Source organism: Rhinolophus ferrumequinum, chromosome 17 (assembly GCF_004115265.2).
Source record: "Rhinolophus ferrumequinum isolate MPI-CBG mRhiFer1 chromosome 17, mRhiFer1_v1.p, whole genome shotgun sequence".
Lineage (NCBI taxonomy): Eukaryota > Metazoa > Chordata > Mammalia > Chiroptera > Rhinolophidae > Rhinolophus > Rhinolophus ferrumequinum.
In genome coordinates, this window is record NC_046300.1 from 59978261 (window position 1) to 59989515 (window position 11255).

The 11255-nt window shown below is 39.4% G+C and overlaps 1 pseudogene; it reads right to left on the bottom strand.

Moving 5' to 3' along the window:
* Window positions 1-9606: 9606 nt before the first annotated feature.
* On the bottom strand, window positions 9607-10620 carry LOC117037211 (nucleoporin NUP35-like; annotated as a pseudogene).
* Window positions 10621-11255: the final 635 nt, after the last annotated feature.

The following is an 11255-nucleotide window of genomic DNA, read 5'->3' on the forward strand; positions in this document are numbered from 1 at the left end:
CTGACTCCGCCCAGTGCCGGGAGGGCTGAGGTTTTCCAGCGGCTCTGCGTGGAGGAGAAACTCATCTGAGGTGAGGAGGGACAGGAAGATCATTTTGGCGTCATGTCTAGGCAGTGTTCTTCTCTTCAGCTTTATTAGCCATACAGCTACCACTCGGGTCCAAGCTCTCCTCTATTACCTGCATTAGTTGTAATAATTTCCTTGTAAGTCTTCCTGCAACATTATCATCCTTTACAAACTGTTCTCAACACAGCAGCTAGAGTGAACATTTAAAACCTAAGTCAGAACATTTCACTCCTCTATTGCAAACCTGCAATGGCTCCCATCTCACTTGGTGTAAAATGCTCGCGTCCTATAAGCCTTGTGCCCGTGACCTTATGCTAGTCTCTGACTTCCTCCCACATCGCTCCTCTCCCACCGGCCTCCCTCCACTACAGCAATGCTGGCCTCCTTGCTGCCCAAACTCAGGGCCTTTCTCAGTTTGTGTCCCCCCAGGAGCAGACTTGGAGACAAGGATTTGAGTGTAAATTGTTTATTTGGAAAGTGAAGGAAATGCCCCTAGGACATTGCGCAGGGAGCAGGGAAAGGGAACTCATCTAGAAAAAGGAATGTTACCAAGCCAATTCTACTGTGGGCACTGACCTCACTCCACATGCCAAGTCTAGGAGCCAGTGCAAAATATGCACCTCAGCTTTACCCTCCACTCTGGCCAGTGTGTGTGGAGACAAAGCAGGCTCCAGTGCCCAGACAAAGCTCTCAGGCAAAAAGGATGTGGATGCTGATAATGTGATGCTGATGGTTTGGCACTAAAATGGTAAAACTTGAGGCAAGACCCTGGAAGTGTCCACCACAGGCCCAAGTGTTTGCTAGTTCCTCTGCCTGGAACTCTCTACGCTCTGATACCAGCATAGTACCCTTTCCGGTCTATGCTCAAATGACTCCTTGCAGAGGCCTTTGCTAAGCACCTTCTTTCAACTGCCACCCAACATCGAACACACACGTCTTGTTTATTATTTTTCTTCCCGCACTGAATAGAGGCACCTCGAGGGCAGGAGTTTTGGTCTGTTTTGTGTGTGGCTTTATTTCTAATACCTAGCAAGGTGTCTGGTACACAGTAGGAGTTCAACACACAGTAAATGAATGAATAAAAGGTCATTTTAAAAATATGCCTTTCTGTGTGTCTCCTGTGTCTGTCAGTTGATTTACAATCCTTAGAGATAAAAAATCTGGTTGGCAGCTCCGTGTATTAGACCTTGAACATGAATGGCCTTAGATGGCCCTCCCCCTTTCTCCCTCTCAATGTTAAACATCTACTATGTGCCAGGAAGTGTTCGAAGTACCAGGAATACTGCTATATATCGGCTAGGAATGACTTTTGGCAGGAAGTGACAGAAATGCCAAAAGCAATGAAACCAAGTAAGGGTTTTATTTTTCTCATGTAATTAGAAGTCTAGACATAGGCAGTCCTGGGCTCATACACAGGCTCCAAGGGGACATCAAGGACCCTGTCTGCTTCTACCTTCTCCTGGTGGTCCCACGCTTGCTGCTCCCACTCCAGCAGTGTCTGCATTCCAGGAAGGAAGGGGGAAGGACAAATGGAAAATGCGTGTTCCAGAGGATTTCTTATACTTTCCTGAAAAGTCTACCTGACAATTCCTTCTTCTATCTTCTTATCCATCTTTTGGCCACCTACCAGTAGAGAGCTAAGAAATGTAGCATTTTTGTGGTCAGTGTGTTTTCTTTGGTGGGCCACTTGCTTCTGGAAACAAAATTGGGAAGAAGAACACAATGAAATGCATCCTTGAGTAAGCCCCTAGCAAGACCTGTTGCCATGAGGCTAGTAAGAACCACGGTCTTCCGAAGCTGTCATGATAGTGCAGGCAAACAGAACCAGAAAGCGAGCACACAGCCACTTATACACAAATAGCCACTTGCAAAAAATGCCAACTAGCCCAGAGAGCTGTGCACAGTAGTAAAAGGCGGGGAGAAGTGAGAGTAAATCAGATTCTACGTTACACGGAGAAGACAGGGAGGCAGCTCTCAAAGAAATTACATTGCTGTTGAATTCTGAACGATGAAACAGGCAACCTTGCCAAAATCAATGGCAACTTTACTGATTCTGTGTTGGTTATAATTTTATATGGGACAAGAAAGCAGTGTAACCATGTCTGTCTAGTTTTATAAAGTCCAGCTGTCAGGACGTGGGATAAATCATTAAACATTCTCTCAAAGCTGTGATAGGGGCCTTTTCTCCTTCTTCTGCTCCTCTTTTATTTTTTTCTTCTTTTCATTCCTCTCCCTCACACACAGCAAAAGTTGAGGTTGTTCCTGAAATTAATGGCAAATGGGTGGGAGGGCATTTAGAAGGGTTTTGTTTTAACTTAAAAAAAAATTTATTTAAGTGTGTTTTTCCAGGACCCATCAGCTCCAAGTCAAGTGGTTGTTTCAGTCTAGTTGTGGAGGGTGCAGCTCACAGTGGCCCACGTGGGGATCGAACCGGCAACTTTGTTGTTAAGAGCACCGCGCTCTAACCAACTGAGCTAACCAGCTGCCCCTAGGAGTTTTTCTAAAGCCTGGCAACACCAGGCTTTAAACAATTTTTTGTTTTTCCAGGGAAATATGCCACAGAGAGCAATGTACAAAGAGGGAGAAATTCTAGAGAAATTCTGTTCACCACATAAACTAGTCTGAGGAACGCAGGTTTTAATTAAAGAAGATGCATTGTGAGAGCTTGATGTTCTGGCTTCAAGAGACTACCTGTGACATTGGGTGAAACTCTAATTCATACACAGCTTTAGAGTGGCTCTTAAGGACTCATGTACTATCTGTCAGTTGTTAGGTAGAAATGCGATTTTTACATCTAGAAGGTTTGCTGGCCACAATAAGGGATTCAAATGTTATTGGATACATTTTTTTCTTGAGACTGTGCTGATGTTCTTTTCTCCCAATACTTTTATGCTACAGTTAGTTATTTTTTATGTAATATGTGCTACAGACAGAAATATCTTTGTGCAAGTTGACAACTATAGCTCCCTAAAATCCGGGCGAGACCTAAATCAGCAAGTGTGCTCAGGTCCACTTTCAAGAGAATCAACAGGGAAAAGGGGGAGAAAATGTCAGTGAATGTTGCGCATACGATGTGGCTGTGACATACCGCCTCATGTTCCATTTACCAGTGACTCTATGTTTCGGATAGAAACGTTTAAAACATCTCCCATCACATATCAGTTTTAGGTTGCATTGTTGTCCTGTTTCCCCCTTTTAATTTAAAAACGAAGCACTCTTTGACCCCAGGTATTATCACAGCGTGCACAGGTGACTCAGTACTTCTACAAGACTGCTCATCCAGATGAGGTGATTTTTCATTCTTCATCTGGATGTGCTTGTACCGTGTAAATGTTGCCTAAGTGGAAAAGAATTATTTTTAATTGTAAGAAATCTGTATTCTAATAGACTCAGACATGTTACTGTCTTTATTACATATAACTTTTCTTGTAGTGATCTTCTCTATGGAGGCAGTCCCTGTTGTTTATCCTGTTGCCACTTGCAACTGCTGATAATAAAAGCTTATATTCTTAATTTCTGAATTTCAATAACTTGTTCACATTATAATTCCACTTATGATGTTACCGTAGGCAGGAAGAATAGGGCTGCGTGCGGGGAAGGGGAGAGCAAAGGAAGGAAGAGGCCAGGTCAACAGTTAAGGAGAAAGTGCCTCTACAATCTGCCCAGAACTGGGTTTCAGGGGCTGAAAGAGGATTCAGGGCGCCATCTTGTCACTTTAGGTGAACTTTAGCTGATTATATAGGTTGTAATGCGATTAGTATGGCAGCCAAGAAAAATCTCCCCCCTTGTGTTGCCATGACAGTTCTGAGAGCCAAATAAGGACAAAAAGCACCCCCCACCTCCCGCGGGAAGGAGTGGTCGACAAAGACCCACCTAGGGACACCCAGGTCGCCACCCTTAAGTCCTGAATATTCCACCCTTTCATTTTTAGTGTAACAAAGTGCCAACGCCCACTTCTCTTCGGGCAGCTGCTCTTCTCCAAGCTGGGCTCTCCCCATCTTGAGAGCATGCTGTCCTTTCTAATAAATCTTCTGCTTGTTTGGCTTACTCGGTGCTCCTCAAATTCTTTCTTGCAATGAACACCAAGGACCTGTTCTCCGGTAACAATGGTATAAACATCTCAGATGAAAGATTTTGATAACCAAAATTGTTTTAAAATGTTACTTGAGTGGTTTAAAGAAACTGGTTCATTATTGCGAAGGAATTAAATGATTAGCAACCATGTTCTTAAAATATTCAATAAGAAAATTGTGTTAATATCATATTGAATAAAAATACGTATAGAATAATGTAATTGTTGCTGGAGAACAGGTTCTTGGTGTTCATTGCAGGAAAGAATTTCAGGACCCACCAAGTAGGCCAAGCGAACAGTAGATTTATTAGAAAGGACAGTACGCTCTCAAGATGCAGGCAGGGTTGGAGAAGAACAGCTGCCTGAAGAGAAGTAGGGTCTGGGAATTTATTACATGGAAAATGAGAGGGTGGAATATTCAGGACTTAAGGGTGGCGACCTGGGCGTTCCTAGGCAGGTCTTTGTTGACTGCTTCCTCCCGTGTTGTGGGGGGGGGGGTGTTTTTTGTCCTTATTTGGCTCTCAGAACTGTCATGGCAACACAAGGAGTGGAGATTTTTCTTGGCTGCCATGCTAAACTATAATGTATATAATCAGCTAAAGTCACCTAAAGAGGCAAGATGGCGTCCTGAATCCTCTTTCAGCCACTGAAATCCAGTTCTGGCCAGAGTGTAGAGGTGCTTTCTCCGTAATTGCTGACCTGGTCTTTTCCTTAACAGCTGATCTTGCCTCCTCCTCCCTTTTCTTGGGAGGAGGGTCTTGGAAAAAGACCCTATTTTTCCTTGATAACATAATTACTGGATGGTTCCAATTTTGTAAGATGCATTAAAAAAAACCCTGGAAAACGATATCTCTAAGTATTAACCACAGTAGGTGGGAATTTGAGTAGTTTCTACTTTCTTATTTTGTATTTTCCTGCAGACTTTGAATTATTTTTACAACAAACACAACATATGAAATTAATTTTTAAAGGAATACAAATTTATTATTTGGTGAGGAGGCAATGCATGAGGGAGAAAGAACACTGGCTTAGGAACTGAATAGATGTGTGTTCAAATTCAGTGGACCATTTATTACATATGTAACCTAAACTTCCTTAAGCTTCAGTGTCTTTCATCTGCAAGGGAGTGGGATGAGTGGTTCTCCAAGTCCATGCCTTTTTCAATAAATAAAAAGATGAAGGATTGAAATGACAGTGTTAGAATCATGATGAAAAGATGATAGAGGAATCTGTGAGAAAGCAAGGTCATGAGATGAGACACACAGAGAAAGCAGTCCAAGGGAAGCCTTGATGACGTCCATGCTCCCCAAACAACCATCAACACAGGACACCATCCCTGTTTCCAGACTGCTTCTAGAACTTTGCGACCCTCCTGTTTTAAGACAGGAAAGAAGATGCCAGTAAAATATTACACACTGCACGTACTCAATTAGAATGACCATATACTAATGTTCGCTTCCGTCACCCACAATCTGAAAGAACGAACAGCTAGCACATTAAAATGACCATTTGTGCTGAGATTGCTGCTTTAGATATTTAGAAGTCTATTTTAGCAGACTTCCCTCCAGTTGGAAAACAAAACAGGCATAATGAGCTTGACTTTGTCTTTTTATCTCTTCCCATTTAAACACAGATATCCTGTTGTGATAACCTTTGACACTTCATTACATGGCTGTGGTAAATAACAACTGCCCCATTTCAAATGTCATTCCTCTTAAACAGTGTCATTAATTACTGAACATAAAAGTTGAAGTTTTTGTGAATAGAAGGAAATGTCGTTTGGATTTCTTTGCTTTGTTCGCTAGAGTTCTTGGAGGGTTTGGGTGGTTTAAATAGCTAAGACAGAATCATTGAGTTATTGGTCTGTCACCGAGAACTGCCCCTACATTGACAATAAGAACCAGCCAATTTGGGGGCAGTGCTGATATGTTAAGACTTACAGAGCTTCATTGGAAAATTAAGTGCACAATGAAGAAATGAATGAAATCAAGAAATCAACTTCCAAACACTCTCAAGCTATCTAAATTGGTTAGAAAATGCACCTTGAATTACCTTATTTACTGTACAAAATGACACTCTTTGAGTTAAAAATCATTACTTAGGTCACTTGGAAGTCTTGGAAATTGCTTCGCCATAAATTTCTGTATTGATCAGGACATTGACTTTGAGCTTTTGCCATCTTTCATCTTTGATAGTGTCATTCTTTGTCAGTATTTCTTAAAGAAGGAAAAGCCTGGGATTATATAATTCAAATTTTACTGAAAATTGTTTTAATTTTTTTTATTATCGACTCATTTTTTTCCCTTACATTTTAATTTCAGAAATTACTTATTTGTATTTCAGATGGATTTTCAATTTACTCCTAACTTTTTGAAACTTAGCTTTAGTCAAATAGAAACAAACATTGTAATTTGCTAGGTGATAGCATCCTACAATTTTAGAATTGGGAGGGGCCTTTTCTGTTTTATCTTTCCCAGTAGTAAGATGATCACTGCAGAGTCATTGAGAGCGGTGATATTTTAAATAGGAACTATTTTTTCTATTTGATTTATTATGTATTATAAATCTACTATTTTCAAAAATGGTATTAACGTCTATAGATCAGGTCTGGACATAAGTGTAAGTCAAAATTTAAGACTGGAATAAACAAAAGGGATGACTGGATGTTCTTTCAGTGGAATCCTGGTCTCTGGGGATCACATAATCCTATAGGAATATTTATCTTTGTCATTGAATAAGCTATTTAACCAGTCTGTTGAGATAAAAGTTAACTTGCAAACTGTTTTACTATAAATTTCTGTATTGACCAGAATACTTTGGAAGTTGATGAGAAACTGCAGTCATGCAAATAAGACTTGTCTATGGACATGCAAAGAAATCTGTCTTATGGGTGGTCAGTTGATTTCCCTCTCCCATTGTCAAAGAAGACAGTTTTTTCTCCATTTGTAAATTTATTTCAGCGGTCCCATCTATCTATGTCTCTGTTCTTTGACTTCTCCTTTGAATGAGTTGTCACATTTCATTATTTTTCACTGATAGTGAGTTACGTAAAATATTTACCAGGTATTAATTTTTATTTATATGAGAGTCATGATTTTACTTTTTTGAGAAAATTATCCTTTAACCTAAGATATTATACAAATGACCATTGCATGATAGGAAAACCACTCACCCCTCTCCCCAGGCTTATAGATGAAGACATGGAAGCTCAGAGAAACTCAGTGTATTTATGTAATAAATTGCTGAGCTGGATTTGAACCCACATCTGTTTGGGGCCTAAATTGATGTTCTTTCTCTCTCAATACACTGCTTTCTCATTGAATGCCTTCTCAAAAGTGAGCAAAGCATTTTTCTTTAAAAAATTGTTTTCAGTTTCATGTTCTAGTTAATGCTGATGTTTCAAAGTAATTACTTATTATAAAAAACAAAAAAACAAAAAACAATGCTCCCATAATCTTGAGGTTCATGATAGTGAAATTTGATTTATATAGTTTTTGACCACAGCCTTGCCTTTCTAACTGTTAGGTTTCTCTGTTTGCCTTTGGCTGGGATGTTTTTTTGGCTTTGCATCAAACATCATGTTTCTCAAAGCTCTGGTTGGTATCCTTTAAGGTATGCATTAAATTGCATGCAAAGCAACTCCCTTCCAGGACTTGTGCAGCCCTTCTGGTTGTGTCAGGAAGAGAGCTTCAGTGAGTCTTTAACATCTCTGTCATACTTGTTACTCTCCTTTTTATACCAAAGAGAGAGCATCAAAGCCTCCCCTGAAGGATTGGTATATACTTTTTTGATTTTATTGTGCTGATTTAATGGTTATCTTTTATTTATGGAAAGTAATTCTGTTTTGCATTCACATTGGTACCATAAAGCTCCTTTAAAAATAAGTTTTAACTAAAAATAGGTTGAGATAAAGAAAAGCATTAATTAAATCATGCAATTATAAAGTTATGAGCTAAGAGATGGCAAAAATTATGACTCTTATGATTTGGGAAGGAAGAGAGGCTTTGGAGATGAAAAGCCAGGACTATTTCAGTCAGACCTTGGGAACACATAAACCCAGGGTCACTTAACTATAGGAACTTATCTGTCACACTGAGGATATTAAAGTCATGCACCGCATAACGACATTTTGGTTAATGAGGAACTGTATACACGACAGTGGTCCCATGAGATTATAATGGAACTGAAAAATAACTATCACCTAGTAACATAGTAGCTGTCATAGTGCAATTCATTCCTCATGTGTTTGTGGTGATGCTCGTGTAAATAAACAGCTTTGTGTGCTGCCATCGTCTGAAGGTACAGCACATGCAATTACAGTAGTAGGCGACACAATTTAGGTTTACGTAAGTGGATATTCAGCTGTTCACACAATGGCAAAATTGCCTAACGATGCATTTCTCAGAACGTATCCACATCGTTAAGTGGTGCATGACTGTACTATCTACTTCATAGAGTCTTTGTGACAAGGAAATAAAATGATACAGGTGACTATAAGCTTCTGAGGTCACAGAGTGTATCTAATGAATGTTCTTATCCCTTGGCTTCTAATATGGTCCTTAGCATATAAGACTCAATAAGAGCTCATTTTCTTTCTTTCCTTCTGTCGTGCTACTTGGTATGTTCACATGAACATTTCTTATGGTATTATAAAACAGAGAGTATTGCATATGAACACATAAAACATGCACAAGCATTTGCAATCTTTAATTTTCCCCTGTGATTATCAAAGCTGTATACAGTCAATGTATACAATGTATATATTGACCACACACGGTATATACATTTGAAATTTAAAACTACATAATGAAGAAAGAAAAAAAATTTCTCAAATCCCACACCTCTGTACACATACATCACACTTGAGAGTCAATCACTCTTTTCAATTTTTTTTTTATAATTGACAAAGTTTATTATGAAGAACTTTAGTAGGTTTTTAAAAAGATTGTTTTGACATAAGACTACTGAAAGATGACAATCCATGACAGGACATATACAAACAAGGATAACTAAAATTTTAAATACTGTCTAAATTAAAAGGCCATAATTCAAATTGCTTATTATGTTCTTTGTGTCTTGTTAGAAGCAGTTGTACAAGCTACCCTTCATGAAATTCACCCTACCAACTCATGAAGACTACACAGCCTCACTGAAAACTCAATTATATGATTTACAGTAATCAATGCTGAGTTTTTTGTGCTTAAGCATGCACTACCACAGAAAGCATAAAATCCTAATTTCTGGGACTTTTTCTTTCTTTAGAACGTATCTCAAGCATCTTTTAAAGTGCGAGCTACAAATATGCTGTCTCCTTAAAAGAAGAAGGCTTCTAAAGGAAGTATGAGATAGCTATCCAATACTGCCAGGAGAAATTATATAAGTAACCCAAGCAAAACCGGCAGTACTCTGCTAACTGTTTGAATGTAGCAGACTCCTCCTTTGTAGTTGAATTCTTAGCTGTCATTATACTACCAGCTGAACACATACTCCATTTCTTTGGATACAAGACTTTCATCTTTTTTTGGCATTTGTCTGTCAGAAATGACCTGACAGTCACTAGTAGAAGCTTTGTATGCTGTAGCAAAAGGTCTCATGGTACAAATCCTAGGAGTACTTGCAGGTTGGGTTGGTGTACCTAAGGTTTTGATTGGTGGTATAAAGCTAGAGATGATAAAGCACGCCTATCACTGTTTTCTATAACACTTTTATCTATACATAGTTTTACACCAATCATGATGGACTCTCCAAAAATCCTCCCATCGTTGCTTAAGGCTTTCTGGGCCTGCATTTTAGATTGATAATGAATATGCATCCAATTTCTTGTGTTAGACATCACATGTATTAAGATATTCCCATACTGTGCAAATTGTAAGAATATATAGGAAGCAGATACTTGAGGAAACCTGAACATAGTCAGCCATGTGTCATCGAGGTGATCTTTGGAAGTCAGAGAATCTCCTTGAGTATAAAAAGGATTCAACTGGGCAGGAGATAACATTGTCTTTCGTGGTTGACCAATGTTTGCTGGACTAAACATAATTTTTCCTGTTCCAGGAGTAGTTGTTGTAACTCCAACAGGAGGGCTCTGCATTACTGACATGTTGGCTGTCTTCTTGGAGTTAAAAGTGTTGATCCAAGTCCTGGACTGGAAATGTCATCATATATACTTCTAACTGGTGGAGCTCCACTTTTATCTTTTAAGCTGGTACAACTGGTTGTGGTGGTGACCCACCTCCAAGTAAAGGTGATCTAGTTTCCATTGCTTGTACTGAAGGGCCACTGATTGATCGAGCTTGTGGAGTCACTGGAGCTGGCAAATCCCCCATTAAAAATCCAGGTAAGAACTGAGCATTAACCCCTGGCTTTGGAGATATGGGTGAACCCAGCATCATTGGTTCAGATCCCAACGGGAGTGCCTGGGGTTCCACGGCAAAGGCTGCCATCACGGCAGCAACTACACTTAGCTTGGGACCTTCCCGATTTTCAAAAATGGCAGAAACTCTCCCTGTGAGTAGCTCTTTTTAACTTTTTTAAAATAAAAATTTCTTTTTAATTTTTCAATTACAATTGACATTCAACATTATGTTAGTTTCAGGTGTACAGAATAATGTTTAGACATTTATATAACTTACGAAGTGATCCCCCAATAAGTGTACACCCACCTGGCACCATACATAGTTATTACAATGTTATTGACTATATTCCCTATGCTTTAATTTATATCCCCGTGACTATTTCATAATTACCAATTTGTGCTTCTTAATCCCTTCACCTTTTTCATCCAGCCCCTCATCAAAGTCAACCACTCTTGACAAACTTTCAATTTTTTTCTATGATAGAAAAAAATCTTTATGTACTTGAGATGCAACCATATGTGCAGTTTTGTTATTTTACTTAACAATAGGTCATAGGCTTTTTGACTTGGCATGTAAAGTTATTTCATTCAACATGATTTTAGTGTTTGACCCACAGTGGGGCCTTTCTTTCCCATCCATCATGGGATCTACCAATGTCAACCTGTGAACTCTTTGGTAAAAGGTTCCCAAATGACCAATCAGACTATTTCGGTTTGGGGAGCGTGGCTGTTTTGGGGCCAGGCTAGGGCAAGAGAGAGAGA